This window comes from Peromyscus californicus, unplaced genomic scaffold, assembly GCF_007827085.1.
Source record: "Peromyscus californicus insignis strain IS unplaced genomic scaffold, ASM782708v3 Scaffold_10__1_contigs__length_136768540, whole genome shotgun sequence".
In the NCBI taxonomy this organism is placed as follows: domain Eukaryota; kingdom Metazoa; phylum Chordata; class Mammalia; order Rodentia; family Cricetidae; genus Peromyscus; species Peromyscus californicus.
Window position 1 is genome coordinate 86,187,716 of NW_026294391.1, and position 18,909 is coordinate 86,206,624.

An 18,909-nucleotide genomic window follows, 5' to 3' on the forward strand; every position below is an offset into this window, starting at 1 on the left:
CTATACTAAACCATAATGGGAGGTTTCAAGGTGACAGAAATATCTGAAAGTTATTACAGTGGTGCACAATGATATATATTTACTGAAAATTATCCTTAACATATAGGGGGATGTTTGCTGTTGTTTGGGATCAGTTTTCATTCTGTAGCCCGCACTGGATCAAACTTACGATAATCCTCCTACATCTTCCCAAGTACCAGGATTAGAGGTGTGAACCACAACACCCGGCTTAAATGTGTGGCTTTTAATTGCCTTTAAATTATTTTGTACAAAATGGAAACAGATTTGAAATCCCTCTCCCTGAGGACTGGCCTTCGTGACACCATAAGGCACCATGCAAGCTTCCAAAGGACGGGAACAACCAATAGTCCTACTCAGCTGTGATGCCCCTGAACCACAAAATGACTGGCATGCACAATAACCCCAAGGGTCCAGTAGTGGTACACATACTTGGGCTCTCTAACTGGATTTAATTTAAGATCAGCTCATTAAGAGGGAGGCCATTCCTGGTACTGGAACTCTAGCCAACTACCCAGAGCTAGTGAAAGCATGGATCTTGGAGAAGAACCTACAGCTGCCACTTTACTGAACCGTCATAATCCCCAAATATATTCTAAATATTTGTCCTTTTACCCATAGTAAGTGTATTACTCACCCATCATCAAAGAAACTTCTCTTTGCAACAGACAGAGACAACCACAGAAAACCACAGCAAATCAAAAAGCAGAGTCGTGGAGTCCAGTCCTAATGGCTACATCCACAAAACAACACCCACACCTAAGGTTCAGGGAACATCGAATACGAGGGGGCAGGGAGATTGTAAGGGTGAGATTGCATCTCCTAGTGAAGTCAGAAGCTACACCCATAAAGCCTCACCAACATGACTAGACTACCTAAACATGAGCTGAACAAGGACAACAATAACTGACATGCTAAAGTGGACGGGGAAAGCTTATCAGGTCTCGGCCCTACACCAAGAACTAGAATATGCTGAGAGAGGGGGAAACAGTTTTCCCCAAGGAGAAGGACACCAGTTGATTATCCAGTACCAAATGGTCAGCCCTGAAAACATAGACATACAAGTAAGAGCACACAGACTGAGCAGATTGTGCTTATGTATTTAGTAATATATATGTATCTACAATATATGTATGCAACAACAATTAATGAAAAAAGAGGCCACGAATTTGAAAGAGAGTAAGGAGGGACATGTGGGAGATTTTGAAGGGATGAAAAGCAAGTGGGAAATGATATGATTATATATCTATATTATTACATAGATATTAATTATATCTATACTATTAATAACATTACACATTATAATCTCAAAAAATAAGTAATTTTAAATTGTTAAAACCTTGCCCCCTGTGCCACAGGAATAACCATCCTTTTTTATACAAAGAAGGCCTGATGTACATGTGTGATGTAAACACCAATATACATAAAGCTGGCTATGTCCTGGTCCTTCTAACTCTGTCCTGTATTTTTCTTTTTTTTTTTTTTTTGGTTTTTCGAGACAGGGTTTCTCTGTGTAGCTTTGTGCCTTTTCCTGGAACTCACTTGGTAGCCCAGGCTGTCCTCGAACTCACAGAGATCCGCCTGGCTCTGCCTCCCGAGTGCTGGGATTAAAGGCGTGCGCCACCACCGCCCGGCTCTGTATTTTTCTAACCATTGACTTCCCCTTCCCCCTGCATATGGAAAGCTTGACTTACATCTTCACTTTCCCATCTTCCGTGGTAGGACCTTAAGACTGGATCTATGGAAGACCCCAAGGCCTGCTTTCTATGAGGTCGGTATTATTACTGTCCTTGTGTGTCTCTATTTCTTCACATGAGTCTGTGTCAGTGAGAATAAATTAGAACCACCTTCCTGGATGTAAGGATGGCAATATTTGCCCAAGGAGCACAACTCTTGCAGAAGTCAGCCTTAAGGGTGGAGTGAGGAATTCTAATAAGGTTCTGCTAATGATGACACCCTGAAATTTCATTTCCTTCACTTCTGGGCTGGAATTTCAGAAAGTTAGCCAAGTAGAAGGCAAAATATGAAAGAGGCGAAGAAGTCAGAGGGAAATATGGTTGTCATCACAAGCCTCTGACTCATTCCCTCTCTTTCTCTCATACACACACACACACACACACACATACACACACATACACACACACATACACACACACACACACACACACACACACACACACACACACACACACACACAGAGCAGTCAGATTCTAGTATCATACCAATTTTTCCAAGATTCAGACAGTACAATATTTCATTTTAGGATCAGCCAAACTATTTTCTTTAACATACTCAGAAAATCACACAACACACACACACACACACACACACACACACACACACACACACACACACACACACACCTAGTTTACAGTGAAAGATATCAGAATACATAAGATAAACTTGTGAAAATTATTATTTCACAGGTATAAGATGAAAAATTCTAGGAGGAAGTAAAAATAGCTATAAAAATCAATACAATGATGACAGGTGGCTATATTGCCCGTCACATTAGCATTAGTTCAAATTACCACCAAATTCAGGGAAATAGACTTTTTCATACCATATTGATAACAATAAACAGTAATAATACAGTGAATGTATTTTGTCAGTGTATACATAGCACACATTTCATAGTTTTCAAGGGACATTTTGAAAAAATTAATGTAAAAAATGATTTGGAATGCATTTGCTTACATATGTACATAGGTATTGAAACTGAAGTTTAATTTTAAAAATGTAAAGAAATTAAATTTATTATAAAACTACAGGTAAAATGAACTTGGCATCGATTCTAAAGAAACAATTTGATATAAAATTTAAGATGAAATTGTATTGTAGAGGTATTTTAAATGTATTTCTATATAAACAGGGTCATAATATAGGCAAAGGAGGTTACAAAGAACACAATGGCCAGGATTCACTTTTGTTCATATGTCTCTTAGCTAGCTATCCAGCAGACCTACACATGAAAATGAAAATAAATCATTTTGTGCTTCTCACATGGCTTTCAATTCAACATAGTGTTAGGCAGTACTCTCAGTCTGGCAGCCTTAGCAGCCTTAAACTGTGGAAACATCCCCTTTATCCATCTAGACCTCCAGAAAGCTTTATGGGCATAATTAGCCTCGGCCCCTCCCTCTCACCTAGCTCACCAGGCTTCAAGCTGCAGTTCATGATTTGACCACCAGGTGGCAAAAGTACGCCATCCACAGCAAACAGCTACAAAGACCGTTCCACAATAAGAAAAAAAAAATGATAGCCCTTAAAATAAGCTTATAAAAATGATTCTAATTCTTTTGAAGGTAGAAACTGTATGTGTAAAGAATATCATAAAATCATATACATGAAAATCAGCATATAATTCTAGCACACTATTACAGTCAGCAGCAGGCACGGGGGCTCTAGGGAGGTGTTTAGTAGATAAAGAGGGTGCTGGCTACAGCTTTGTCTATAGTGTCCTAGAGAAAGGGTGGCAGAGAGGGGTTGGAAAAGGGCCTAGAAAGACTGTATAAGGGTGGGATAATGGAAGATTAATGCAGTGGCCTTTGTGTGGATCGTCAGCCTACACGGATTGCCAGGTAGATCTGGGGACAAACAGGAAACAGAAAATGGAGCTACTTTAATACACGTACGAAGTTTCCAAACAACTGCAGTCATAGGAAATGATTCATTTTAGCACACTCGTTAGTCTTTATAACATCTTTCCCTTTGCATTGAAAAGAGAAAAAGAAATTGTGCGTACTGGCACCCATCTATAAGCTCAGCACTTACGGGACTGAGACAGAAGGATTGACAGTTAGAGGTCAGCCTGGGAAAGCACTGTAAATTCCAATCCAGCCTGGCTGGACTCTCAAATCAAAACAAAGAGCAAATAAAAATAAGGTAAGATAAAATAAAATTAGATAGGGCTATCAACTGCTGAGCAGAAGGTTTACAGCTTTGTTAGACCAGGGAGCTGAGAAAAAAGGGACACAGATTCAGAATATGCCTTGAAATTCCAGAATTTTCTGGAATTGCTGAACTAATGGGAGGAATCCTACTGAAACTATCACAGGAACATCTGAAACAGAGATTACCTCCTTCCTCCCATCCGAAATAAGATGAAAGTGCACCTGGCAGTGCTCAGGGTCCCCTCGGGGTTAAGGGATGGACTCCGGCCAACCCTGTCAGACATCTGGAGATGAGCCTGAGCTTGTTCATCTGTGAGAAAGGACAGGCCAGGCTTTTCCTACAGAGATGCCCCGAGGGGAACGGAGGAAATGTTCCCAGTGTGCATGGCACAGAGTGGGACATTGATGGCTTTTAACTGTTGGGACACGGTAGCAGGATTCGGCTGAGCTTTAGATCTGAGGCAGGCACCGTGAAAATCATTCCTCTGTTTTTTTGCCTAACAAGAACACAGACATCTACAGTAATGAAGAAATATCTCTCTGGCGTCCTTTGTGTTCACAACTTGAGTCAGGAAGTGCTTTCTGTCCTTGGGTCTTCATAATGTGACAAGAGATGTTTCACATCATGCCTCCAAGCAAACCTCCAAGCAAATCAGGGCCCAACCTGGGAAGACAGGGCCCACCTATGCCTTGATCTGAGGAGCTGACTGGTGCTGGGTGGGCCTAGTGGCTGCCCCAGAAAGTGTATAGCATGTTAGTAACATCTGTGTAGAAAAATGCTGGACCTGCCCTGCTATCACCACATGTTAGTAACATCTGTGTAGAAAAATGCTGGACCTGCCCTAACCAGTCCTTGGATCTATCCAGACACATCACACCACGTGAAAATTTCACCTATGTCCTGACTGTGCAGGGACAAAAATTCAAGGTAACAGGCATTTATTTGACACACAATAGTCTGTTTTTTCATTTCTCAGCAACTAAATGTTTCTTGAACACAAGACCTTCACTGTTCTATTAGAGGTGATCCATTATTCCCCTAGTAAATACAAGAGAAGAGGGATGAATGTGTGTGTGGATTTTCAGTCTGAGAGGAGCTGCCCCCACCCCCTAGATTTAAAGTTTCCTATATTCTCTGCTAACATTTCATTTCTCCCTCCATCCCTACCAGAGGTGATTTGGTTCAGGTCCCTTGGCTGCACCAGATATTCTGTCTCCAAGGTCACAAACTTTTTTTTAGCACACGGTACAGTTAGTTGTTTATATAAATGTTAACATACTGATTGTTATTATTTTTTTTTAATTATTTTTTTAAGGATTTATTTATTTATTATGTATACAATGTTTTGCCTGCATGTATGCCTGCAGGCCAGAAGAGGGCACCAGATCTCATTACAGATGGTTGTGAGCCACCATGTGGTTGCTGGGAATTGAACTCAGGACCTCTGGAAGAACAGCCAGTGCTTTTAACCGCTGAGCCATCTCTCCAGCCCCTGACTGTTATTTTAATGGTGTTTTAACATATGCTCGATTGTACAGATCATTTCTCTCCCTTAACAATAAGTCTTTGACAGTTCCTCAGGCTCTGGAGTGCGATGTTCTGAGTGCAAATGCAAGCTGTCCTACTCTGTAACTCTGCAGCCTTGAGCACTGTCCTTCTCCTCACTGCCCCGTAGTGTTTCATCTATGCTGTACAAAGATGATCAGCAATGTTGCCCATCTTGGAAGTGTGCTCTGAGCACTGAATGACTCAACACTTTAAAAGGGTATGGTACATTAGAAATGTTCATCAATTTTTAAATTTGGTTTTATGTATCATTCTTACTATTGTTTTTCTTACAACTATAGTAAAAACACATCATAGGCTGATGTTTGCTCACAATCAGTTACATTTGAGATGTGTTATTACCAAACAGCCTAGGTGCCTAGGGCAACCCTATCAAATCACCACACATTTCCGATCATTAGACAACAGGAATTTCTTTTCGTGCTAAGCCTCCAGAAGAGATACCTTCTTTGCCTCTCTTGCAGCTTTCCTGGTGGATGCTGCTTTCCTGGTTTTATGGCAGTATCACTGCAAGTTCAGTCTTCTTTGATCTTCCCTTTGTATGTCAGACTTCTCTGTCTCTGTTATGAGGACAACAGTTGTTAGATTCTAAATCCAGGATAATCTCTTCTCAAGATCCTAAATTGCACAGTCATGAATTTAGGCATTGGGGGGCTAAGGCTTGGACATACTTCATTTGATGATGCCATTAAGACCATTCTGGTTACAAGCAAGAGTGTAGTTAAAACTACAATGACATCATACATTTTGCACCTAAATAAAAAAAAATCATCCTAAAGAAAGCTTGTGAAGGCCTGGAGAGATAGCTCAGTGGTTAAGAGCACTGGCTGTTCTTCTAGAGGTCCTGAGTTCAATTCCCAGCAACCACATGGTGGCTCACAACTGCCTGCAATGAGATTTGCTGCCATCTTTGGGCCTGCAGGGGCACATGCAGTCAGAATACTGTATATATATTGTGTGTATATATATGCATATATATATATATATATATATATATATATATATAAAAGAAAGCTTGTGAAGTAACATGAAAAGTTGACAACATTAGCAGGGCTTATTTTTTGCACTGTTTTGGGGGATGTTGTTTTCTATTACTTCACATATGTTTTAGACACTTATCACTTATGTAAATAAATTATTAAATTTGTTGATCATAATTGTCTATTGTACAACTGTCTACCTACAGAACACTTACTTCAGAATGATAACACAGGGAGAAAAGATTCCAAGCAGTGTTGTATAAAATACTCTACACCTATTTCCCAGCATTCCAAACCATGCCTGTTGTTTGCTTGTTTTGTTTTCTTTTCAGTATCTTATCCCTGCCCACTCAACTGAGAAAACCAGTTTCACTTCTTTTGGTGTGCCTTGGTTAAGAAAAACGCTAGTCTTGTCTCTGAGAAACAGTAAGTAGCAAATACTGGTTAGGGGTATTTACCTTGGACCCACATGACCTGTGTTCATTTCTCACCCTCATCACTTGCTGCCTGTGCCCTTTCTGTTTTCATTTTCACATGTTTTTAAAGAAATCTTTTTAATGTACCCTTTTTCCTTTTTCAATGTATATTTGTTTATGTAATTTATGTATATGAGTGCTTTGTCTTCAGGTATGCCTGCACACCAGAAGAAGGCTTCAGATTCCACCATAGACGGCTGTGAGCTGTCGTGTGGGTACTGGGAATTGAACTCTGACCTCTAGAAGAACAGCCAGTGATTTTAAACACTGAGCCATCTATCCAGGCCCTAGTTCTGATATTTTTAAAGTCATGAAAATATTAACTACTCAGTTACCAGCTGTGGGAAGTCTTAAATTAGTAAGCATAGCCTTGGCATTGACAATAACTTTGGGGCACTGAGGAAGTCAGGAATAAATATTAACCATATTAATTACTCTTTTCATATTGTCTTAGTCACTGTTCTATTGCTGTGAAGAGGTATCATGACCAAAGCAACTCTTATGAAAGAAAGCATGTAATTGGGGGCTTGCTTGCAGTTTTAGAGATTTAGTTTATTATCATAGTAGGGAGCGTGGCAGCCTATAGGCAAGCAATGGAGCAGTAGCTGAAAGCTACATCCAGATCCACAGACAGCAGGAATAGAGAAAACCTAGGCCTGGCATGGGCTTTTTGAAACCTCCAAGTCCACCCTCAGTGACAAACTTCCTCCAACAAGGCCACACATCCCAATCCTTCTAATCCTTTCAAATAATACCACTCCCTAGTGACTATTCAACTATATTAGCCTATGAGGCCATTCTTATTCAAACCACCACACATACTTAATATGATTGCCATGTGGATTTCTAATGGTAAGTATGGATTGACCTTCATAATTTGGAAATGAGAAAACGGTAACATGGGGGCTAGAGAGCTCAGCAGGTAAGAACACTTGTTGCTATTGCAAAGGACCCAAGTTCAGTTTCCAGAATCGATATGGTGGTTCACAACCACCTGAAACTCCAGTTCCAGAGAGTCTAGCACCCTCTTCTGAACTCCACAGTCACCATGGGTACGCATGGTGCACATACATACTTGCAGGCAAAACATTCAAACACATAAAATAAATAAATTCTTTTGTTGTTGTTTTGTTTTTTTCAAGACAGGGTTTCTCTATGTAGCCCTGACTGTCTTGGAGCTCACTCTGTAGACCAGGCTGGCCTCAAACTCAGAGATCTGCCTGCCTCTGCCTCCCAAGTGCTGGGTGGGATTAAAGGCATTCACCACCACTGCCCAGCAATAAATTCTTTTTAAAAACTAAAATTAAAATGAATATGAGTAATGTTATCTGATTCTTGTTCTTAACTGTTTATATTTGCATAAACTTCAGTAAAATGTTTGAATATGTATTCCAAAAATTAGAGAGAAAATTTTAAGATTCATTCACAGATAAGAGAATTTTAAATGTGTTTAAAGAACTGAAGGTATGGCTTGGTGTTACAGTTGCTTGCAAAGCATGAAGCACGAGGTTCAACCCCTACTATAAAAAAAAAAAGGCCGGGCAGTGGTGGTGCACACCTTTAATCCCAGCACTCGGGAGGCAGAGCCAGGTGGATCTTTGTGAGTTCAAGGCCAGCCTGGTCTACAGAGCGAGATCCAGGAAAGGCACAAAGCTACACAGAGAAACCCTGTCTCGAAAAAACAACAACAACAAAAAACAAAAAGAAAGAAAGAAAGAAAGAAAGAGGGAAAAAAACCAAGGCATATACTATAATTCTGGCACTTAGGAGGCAGAGACAGATGGGTTGCCACAAGCTTAAGGCCATCCAGGTATATATGGTAAGATTTTTGTCTCAAAAATTTTAAGGGTCTTTTTTTTTTACTGATGTTTTCTTTTTTGGTATTCTCCATTTTATTAACAACAATAAAAATGTAGAAGTAAAAAAAAAATAAGGATAAATATTTGCAGCCTTTCCCATACAAAAAAAATAATACAAAGTCTGATGGAAAAATCCCCAAGCCCCCGTAATTTGGTTTAGAATACTTTAGAACTGTGTATACCTCTACCCACTTGACAGCCCCAAACAAGCATCTTCAAGGACATGATAGACACCTAGAGGGAGGGCAGGAACATTCCTCAGAAGGATTTTACATTCAACAGTCTCCACTAAAGGAAGTCTCCCCTTTCCCGATAAAAGTGAAGACTGTGGAATGAAAAATTATTCCAACATGCTTCTCCTTGGCCTATCTCAGATGAAGCCCCTTGGATTTTTGTCACACTCCTGTCCCCCCACCCAGCTAGCTACCCCTTGAAATCCTATCAGCCCAAGTTAGCCACAGGGTGACTCCATCAGGGGAAAGGATGAGGAGCCACACTACATCACTCCATGCTCAACTCCACAGATTCCTCAGAGCGATCAAAGTTGAGTCACAGTCTCATTCAGCCCACGGTCCCAGGAGTAATAAGCACATGGGGATGAGAAAACCTTCCTATTAGTGCACAGACCTTCTATCTGCTCTCCTCTGTCTTCCTCCCAGAACTAAGGCCATAATCCCCTACCGTCTGGTCCTATAAAGAACCCCTGAACATTGTCTTCTTTTACCAGGATGCTCCAGATAATAGAAGCATACTAATATAATAATATAAGGAGTAAAAGTGCAAGTCAAAGATGAAAAATTCGGCCTAGGATATTGGGAAGATGGTTCATATTCATTATTTTTGGCAACCTAGCTCCTAGAAACCTGAGACTCAAAATATTAGCTATTGATTCCATTAGTACTCCCTTCATCACAAGTGGAGAAAATGAGTGTCTGTTATAATAAGTCTGGAAAAGGATACATGTGGACCATCTGGAAGGGCATACATGACAGTTTTGGATGTACATGTGTATTCATTCTCAGGTCCAGGGATACAGCATTTCCATGGGTATCTACACTCTAAACTGAAGATCTATGACGGCACTATGGCCACCCACACCTCTGACACAAAGAGCCATTAGAAAACTGATCTATTCCATACCCTGAGCCTCAGCACTGGGCCCTCATTATGCAGGACCATGCTCTAGGCAGTAGCTCAGTGACAGCTAAGGAGACCACCACCCTGATGTCAGAACCACTCTAACTCTGCTCACATATGTGTTCCTGTTCTATGATGCCTGGATACTTCTCAAGCACATGTGTCCCCTGTACGTTGTACTAATGTAGCAATGCACCCTAGGTTTCAGGTCCTGTTTGACTCTGGATCCCAGAGATGAAAGCCCTTTCATGAATGCTATACTTCGGGTTTGTTTTCTGGAAGTTTCCTGGACAACATTCATCAGACACCACTACCACTCCAGACGACTGCAAGAAGGATGCATCCAATAGCAGCATAACACACATTCTTCCCCACCATGCATACAACATTCTCTATGGCAATTCATAGCTTAGGACATAAGATAAGTCTTAAAAGTTTCAGAAAGTTAGAAATTATATAAAGTTTCCCTCTCCTTCCCTCTCCTTTGTCTCCTCCCTTTAAAAAAAATTTTTTTTGAAACAAGATTTCACTACGTAGCCAAGCATGGTATTGAATTCACAATCCCTCTCCCTCAGTCTTCCGAGCACTGACACTATAGGCATGTGCTATCACACCCAGAGCCAGTGTGTTTTACAAACAAAACAGTGAAAAACTAAAAAGAAATGGGAGGAAATTAACCATGCTTGTAAACAACCAAAGAGACAAACATTTTAAATGCAAAAAATATATTGACACAAAAATGGAAAGATAAATTCACCCAAATGCAAAGGAAGTCATTCTATAAAAAGGAAAGTCATAGCAATTTATGCTGCTATCAAATGAGAAGAAAGATCTCAAATTTTTTTTAAAGTAACACTATATTTCAAGGAGCTAGGAAAAAAAGAATGCTTATAACCTCAGCAGAGGCAGGCGTCTCAAGTCAACCTGTCAATCTGGGCTACATAGAGTTTCAGGCCAGTCTGCACAGCAAGATCTTGTCTCAAAAAAAAAAATCAAATGGACACTAAGACCAACTTTAGGGGATTTTTGACATATAGTGCTCATAAAAAATTGAGCAATAAAATATATAATTGTAATAACACATGATAATTCTTTGAGCGAAATAAAAACCTATGAGCCTTATTAGCTCTATTCAGCAGTCAAATGTCAATTAATACATGCAGAAGGAACGGTGGAATTATAAAAACAGTGCTTGACAACTAGCATCATAAGAAGTGATTCAAAAAAGCCTCATAAATGGATGCTCAGTTTGCACCAAATCCCACAGCATTCACTGAGTCACCATGGTAACCATGATGGCTAAGGAAAGCTGAGAAAAATCAAACATCACAGCCCTCCATTTGCTTCCTAATATGTACTAGGAACTGAATGTAGCTGACATAATACACAGTAATTAATCTCAAATATTTATTATAATTACTCTCATGGCTTACACAAATATACATACATGTCTATACACACACAATCTTTTTCTCAAAACCCCAGAACGCAGGAATTCCTCAAGACAGATTTGTTTGGGGGATAAAAGATGAAAATTCCACAATGCAATTGTAAAAATTAAGAGCTACTAAACTATTTTATTTTGCTGACTTGTTTTTCTAAAAATTACCTATAAAATTGCCTCAGGAACATTTTTCTCCCTAGTTTGAATATATTGTCAATGACTTCTAAAAGCTGATAATAGAAGTTTGAGCAAATAGATGATGTGACAATTATATGTGTCAACCGTGCTACAGCGCCCAGACATTATTTTGGATATGTCTATGAGTGTGCTTTGGATGAGATTTACACTTGAACCAGTACACTAAGTAAAGCGGACTGCCCTCCACAGTGTGAGTAGGCCTTGTCTGTTACTCAGAGGCCTAGATAAAACAGAAAGCTGATGCTCCCTAGTAAAGAGGTTATTCTGTGACTCATTCTGGATTTCATTTACGATACTGGCTCTAGCAAGTCACCAGCAGACTGGCTATTGATTCATATTTCAACTGTTCATTTAGTCTGAAAATTGTTGGCCTTTACCATCAAAATTTGAACTCACCAAGCATCCAAAATCATATGAGCTAATTCTTTGGTATCTCTAGAGAGATAAATACATAGATGATAGATAGATAGATAGATAGATAGATAGATAGATAGATAGATGGATGGATGGATAGATAATAAAGTAAGTTCTTGAATTTTCTCATGTGTGGTGATAGTACATCATATTGGAAGGGCTATCTATTTATTTTTGCCCAGAGTATTTTGCCAGCACCCTCCCACTGTATACTTTAAATGAAATCTACATGGGGTGTGCCACAACTATATATTAGCTGTATTTCAGGGAATGAATACAATATTCGTGGTTTATTGAATAATTCCTAGGTAATGTGTGCTTGAAGTCCTATAGAGAACTAAATTTTCTATATGTATAGAAAATACTTTTTTGATACTTTGAAGTGGAAATGGAGTAAATAAGTTATTGAAACTATTCAATTTCAATTCGGAGATGAATGTGGAGGATGCTTCCTACATTTCAACATCTGCATGGTGCAGATGTGAAGATGCAAAAGGTGTTCCTGGTTTGATTAGCTCTGTACTTTTTAAGAGAATAGCTTCTTCCTTTCAATTAGGACTATACAATTAGGTGGCATTCTACCATCACAGTTTAAAAGTAAAACGTTTGTGCCTCAATTCATACCACATTTTTAAAAGGAATGCCTCACTGAGAAGGAAAATACTAAAGTAGTTCCATTAAGATCTATGTCTTAGTACTCAGTATTCTGTGTCATATGCAAATGCTTGTCTTAGATGCAGAGGCCTTTTGTTTGGTTAAATGTGTATTTTAGCAGAGTTACAAGGAAATGATTGTCATACATGTCTCTTAGTGTAGTAAGACAGTATATAAAATACTTTTTTACAAGCACAAAAAGTTCTATCATTCATAAGAGCATCAGAGCAGGAAATGTATGGGATGATGCTGTCCACACACGTGTAGAGCTTATATGCTGAATGCTAAAACATTGCTGAGAGATCTTGAAAAGGACATACTATCATCATGAGTCAGAACATTCAATATCATTGTCTATTACCCTCAAATTTATCTATAGGGTCAGTTCAACTCTGATTTTTTTTTTTTCGAGACAGGGTTTCTCTGTGTAGCTTTGCGCCGTTCCTGGAACTCACTTGGTAGCCCAGGCTGGCCTCGAACTCACAGAGATCCGCCTGCCTCTGCCTCCCGAGTGCTGAGATTAAAGGCGTGCGCCACCACCGCCTGGCTCAACTCTGATTTTTAAAAAGTTCCAGAATGTACTTTTTGTTTGTTTGTTCTGTGAAACTCCCTATGTAGTTCTGCTGTCCTGGAACTCACTTTATAGACCAGGCAGGCCTCAAACTCAGAGATCCATCTGCCTCTGCTCCTGAGTGCTGGGGTTAAAGGCATGTGCCACGATGCCTGGTCTCAGAATATACTTTTTAAGAAGAAATTAACAGGTCTATTCCAAAGAGCATATGGAAATAAAAAAAGGACCTGTACTATGAAAACATTCCTGAATTTCAATATTCATTATAAATAAACTTCCAATAAAAGACACTGGCTGAGTGCCCTCTAATTCAATTTAATTTTCACACTACCATAGAATGAACTCTCAGTCTCAGAGATGCCTGTGCCTCATTTTAAATGCTACTCACGAGCCTAGACTAGTTTGTTTTGTGCTTCTATTACAATCCACTCTTCAGGTTTGACTAACTTGTTTGGGCATCTCCCAAAACTCAAGGAAAAGTTTTTAATCAGTTTCATATTAAATGATAATATGGAGGACTTAGGCAAAGAGATACATAGCAAGCTACAGAGGAAGGGATCCAATGTATCTATGCCTTCTCTAGGTGCCACCCTCCAGGAATTTCCATGTAGTGAGCTATACGGTGGAACTTTGAATTCATCCCTTTCAGATTTTTACAAATGCTTACTTACATAGACATAATTGAAGGACAGACAATCATGTAGAAATGTGACTGGACAAACAATATGATCTATGCTGACAGACTGGTTGGTAAAACCCAACAAGGCCTGTCCATATTTTTCCTGACCATTCTATACAATATTCCTTCCTCTCTGATGTGAAGAAGAACTCTTATTGAAATGGGGATCTTTGGGCAGTGGTGGCACATGCCTTTAAATGATGGTGCATGCCTTTAATCCCAGCACTCGGGAGGCAGAGCCAGGTGGATCTCTATGAGTTTGAGGCCAGCCTGGTCTACAGAGCAAGATCCAAGACAGGCACCAAAGCTACACAGAGAAACCCTGTCTTGAAAAAAAGAAAAGAAAAGAAAAGAAAAGAAATGGGGATCTTATGATAAGGTAGATCAGAAAATTTCTTTATGGCAGTCCATACCAAAGATATTAGAGATCATATGACTCACCTTGTGGAAGAGAAATTCTAGAATCTGTTGCATGCGTTAGGGAGGTAATTATGAGCCAGGAACTGCAGATGAAAAGATATGCATATGTATGTTATATATCATAATAAAACAAGAAGTAATTGTTGATGTTATTATCATTATTATTGCTATTATTATTCATGCAATCAGAAAATAAAGTAAATGGTAATATTTAGTAACATTACAAATGAATTTTAAGCATCAATTTCTTTCCTTAACCGCTTTGTGACAAAGCAGTCCTCTATAAAATGTGCTTCAAGACCTACTACAAACCATGTAGCTGATGCCAAAAGAATACTCCACCTGATGCACCTCTTCAATGAGGAAATCAAAGTAGGTTCCACTTTCACACTGTTTTCTGAACCCCGTGCAAGCCATTCTACCACATATCCGGCTCTATGGTGTCACTGAAGGTAGAGAGAAGTGCCAGGGTATATTGGGCACTGCTGCACTTCAGATCTAGAGTAGATACTTCAGAAAGCATCATTACACACTGCTTCCTTAAGACACCTGGTATGAAGATCAGTCACTGGAAGAACAGCTGCCCAGAAGGAAACTGAATCCAGCAGTCACTGTGCTTTGAGGAATAAGTATGTGCCCTGCATACTTTGGATGCACCAGTGAGCAACCAAAGGCACTGAAACAATGGAGTATTGATCATAACAATGGGCTTCTTTCTGGGGTCTTTTTCTTCTCTTGGGCTCATCTGTCCCCTAGCAACAAATCTGAAAAGAAAAAGGAAGTAAACAGTATGGTGATAAACATGGATATGCAAATATCTCTGCAGTAAGATTTGAGTCCTTTGGGTATATACCCACCTAGATGCTCATCAATAGATAAATAGAGAAAATAAATGTAGGATATATACACAATAAAGGAAAGTGAAGCTATAATATTTGCAGGAAAATGGAACTGGAGATCATTGTTACATGAAATAAGCCAGACTCCTAAAGTCAAATATCACTGGGGAGGTAATCATCATTATCATCATCGTCGTCAATAAAATAATAAAAATGAGTTTTATCTCATATGCAGATTCGTGTGTGTGTGTGAAAGAGAGACAGAGACAGACAGAGAGAGAGTGTGTGAGAGAGAGAAAAGAGATGAAACTAGAGAAAGGAACCATGAGAGAGAAAGGAGATATTAAGGTAGGAGATGGGGATAAAAAGAGAATAAAAATTTATGAAACATGAAATCAGAGAAGGATGGTGTTGGGAGCGAGGAAGGAAGAGAACCAGCAGGATGGAGGAAAGAGCCAGGAGGGGAGCTGGGGAGGAGGCACACCAAAAATAATGCATGAAAATGCAAAAAAAAAAAAATTGAAACTCATTACTTTGTACGCTAGTTTTTAACACTGTAAAATAAAGCGGCCTGGAATAATATAGGGATTGGTGATCTCACAATAACCACAGGCAGGGTCTTTGGATTGCTCATGTGTTATTATTGAAGGTGACAGACTTCCAATGGATGAGCATCGGGACCCTCATGTCACAGACGGGGAAGCTAAACTCAGAGGGAGCCATCACATGTCCTGCTCTCACGAACGCCCAACCTGTAACGTGGAAAGTGGATTCAGGACAGCATAATCTCTGGGGTTAAGAGGGTCTCACTCTTCTCCCTCAGAGGTATTCAGAGAATTAACCAAGCACCAAACCAGAAACAGGAACAAACCAACTTGAGTCTGGGATCTTGAAGTCTGTCTCCTCCACAACCGGGCACTGACATCTGCATCTTTTTGTACAGGCACGTGGAGGAAGGATGCTGTTCTCACTAGATAAAGCAAGTCTCCATTTAAAAAAAAATCACTTCGCCCACCTCCGTCGTCTCGATGACGTCAGGTTACCATGGAAATCGCGATAAGCAGGCTCTTCATCAATACCGGAAGTGCCTCTGAGGCACTCTTCCATTCTTCACTTACCTTCCCCTTCAAACAAAAAGCCTTCAGTACGCAGCCTGCTGCTTTAAAAGCCTAATTTGAGGGTCTAGGAAGGGATGCAGACAATTGGCTGCATGCTCTCAGCCTGCAGAATCTCTAAAGTCAGATTTTTTTCTATAAAACTGACCTTTCCGCAGTATTATCAGTATGCACGGACTTGAATATGTCTCCTGGAAGTCTTGGAGATGAGCTAGCCCTCTGATGGAAACATGTAAGATACTCATATACTCCATCTTTGTAAGAAAACTAAATTGCTTTCTAATGCCTTGACGAAATACTCAAGAAACATTTAAAATATTGTCATTTTAAGGACTTTCAAAATTATTTCAAAGATGCAGGGTTGATACAGTTGTTTATTACGCATAAACTTAGAAATTTAATTGAAGTATATTGGGTTATGCTAGCAAACTCCTCCATTTCAGATATTTTTCTCCAGATAATTTTTCTCAGCATCATCCATGACTAAAGAAACATGTGTCTGTGAGTTCAAGGCCAGCCTGGTCTACAAAGCGAGTTCCAGGAAAGGTGCAAAGCTACACAGAGAAACCCTGTCTCGGGGGGGCGGGGGGGGGGGGCGGGGGGGGGGGGGGCGGGGGGGGGGGGAGAAACATGTGAGTTTTCTGCAGACTCCATCCTCTATTGTATGAATCACTTGTCTGAACATATTTTGGACATGAAGACATGAATAACACAGTCCAGGCCCTCTCCCTTCAAAACTCTTGGTTATATTCTTTACTTAGACAACTTACATTTTGCTGTGCCCTCCGGTTTTGGATATTCTATTAGGCACACAGCTCATTTTCCCTGTCAGTGTCTCTCTGAATAGACAGCTATACTATGGTTTCCCTCTCAAATTTTAGAGTCCTTAAGAGGAACCTTAAACAATCCCTTCTCCAAATATGAACAATAAGCTAACTAAAAACTACAACAAAATTCAGGGATGATATATCAATTTTATCTTTTGTGTATGAAAATAAAGGGGCTGGCAAGAGAGCCCAGGCAGTAGTGACACTCGTCACCAACCTGAGCTCAAGCCCCAGGACACACATGGCAGTAGCAAACCTAACTCCTGAAAGCTTGTCCTCTGACCTTCATACATACATCGTGACATGCATGCACTATACACAGACCCCACAGCAAATAAATAAATAAATATGCTTTAAAATTTAGAAGTGAAAATATATGAGAACATTTTCAACATAAATATAGGAAAAATATCACACATATGGGAATATAAGCTAAGATGAGCTGGTAAGGGGACAGAATTGCCATCCAACAATACTGCATAGGAACAGCAGGCAAAGATCTGGCATGATGAAGGCTTCCTGTATGCATGTGCTCAGAGAAAGTAGCTTCCTGGACAAAGGATATCACTGTGGCAGAAGAAAGTGATTCTGAACAGCTTCTTTGAGGACTACTTCTCAGTGGAAACAAACATCCCTTATTCTGAGAGCATATTCATCAATCAAATATCTGAGCTTGTAGATGTCTCTGTAGCTCATTGAGCCTCTTGCGATGACAATGTATACTGCTTTAACAAACACTCTTACAGTGGATACTCCCTTTATGGAGGGGGATTTTAACTAAACTCCTAATTCTAAGAGCATAGTGAAAAAAATTGTATATAACAAAGGTTTATGTTGGACCTTCTCATAAACCCACAGCAACCATAGTCAAAATTAGAATAGAGCCCCTTCTTAAAACCTTAAAGAATAAGATTGTCCCATTCCTTTCCAATTATTAGAGCCTGTAACTAGGGAAGATGCATCAAAATTGTGTGGTTTACATTTCCATTTCTGAACCACACATGCACACATGCACACATGCACGCGCGCACACGCACACGCACGCACACACACACACACACACACACACACACACACACACATTAAAATCCATCAATTATTTGTCGGTTGAAAGGGCTCACCTGGGTGTTTTGTGTCCCCTGCATTGTGTGTCGCCCATGGTTGAAGTCACCCGGAGGTTCCACTCCCCCGGGACATCAGGAAACCTCCCTCACATGGAGACCACTGGGGCTGGCAGCTACTGAAGCTCGCCTAGGACATTGTTCAGAGCATGTTGGCTCTACTCCACAGAATGTTCCAGGTGCAGAGTTGCCAGACTAAATTAGTCCAGTTAAATTTGAATTTCAGCTCACAACAAACAGTTATACGAATGTGCAATATAATTTTTTTATCTGAAATGCAAGTGAAACTGGATGACCTACGTGTATTCAGATTTGTTAAATCTGACAACTCAGGAGAAGAAACTGAGTTCGTTAAACAAGAAGACATAGAACTTCTAAAAATAGATGCTTATAAAGCAACGGAGCATCAAAATCTGTGGAGCAAAAGCTGAGAGGACTGACAGGGGAACAGACAAATGCATAGTTATAATTGGAGTCTTCATCATATCTTGTTCAGTAATACAGGAGATTGGCAGAACATATTTTTAAGATAGAATGTAGTGTACATGCCCAATAGATCCACTTGGTCAATGGCTTTCAGCTCATCTGAACCTTGTTGCTTTTATTCTGCTTGACTCTGCCTCCAGAGTGCTGGGATTAAAGGCGTACACCATCATGCCTGGTTTATCCTGTGTCTCTTAAAGTATATCCGTACTCT

The 18,909-nt window shown here is 39.9% G+C and overlaps 2 long non-coding RNA genes across 4 annotated transcripts in view; one reads left to right on the forward strand and one right to left on the reverse strand.

The window, feature by feature from the left end:
• The window catches only part of LOC128109109 (uncharacterized), a 28,109-nt gene extending 11,321 nt beyond the window's left edge, over positions 1 to 16,788 (reverse strand). Inside the window, exons 1-4 of one of the 3 annotated variants that reach the window (XR_008217674.1) lie at positions 15,902 to 16,786; positions 14,653 to 15,074; positions 14,332 to 14,393; positions 5,923 to 6,038 (exon numbers count right to left, since the gene is read on the reverse strand). This is a non-coding gene — a long non-coding RNA (uncharacterized LOC128109109). Of the gene's footprint in view, positions 1 to 5,922; positions 6,039 to 14,331; positions 14,394 to 14,652 lie in introns of all 3 variants that reach the window. The other 2 variants (XR_008217675.1, XR_008217668.1) reach the window with 2 other exon arrangements.
• Positions 1 to 18,909, forward strand: part of LOC128109083 (uncharacterized) — a 124,238-nt gene that overhangs the window by 91,295 nt on the left and 14,034 nt on the right. The window lies entirely within an intron of this gene.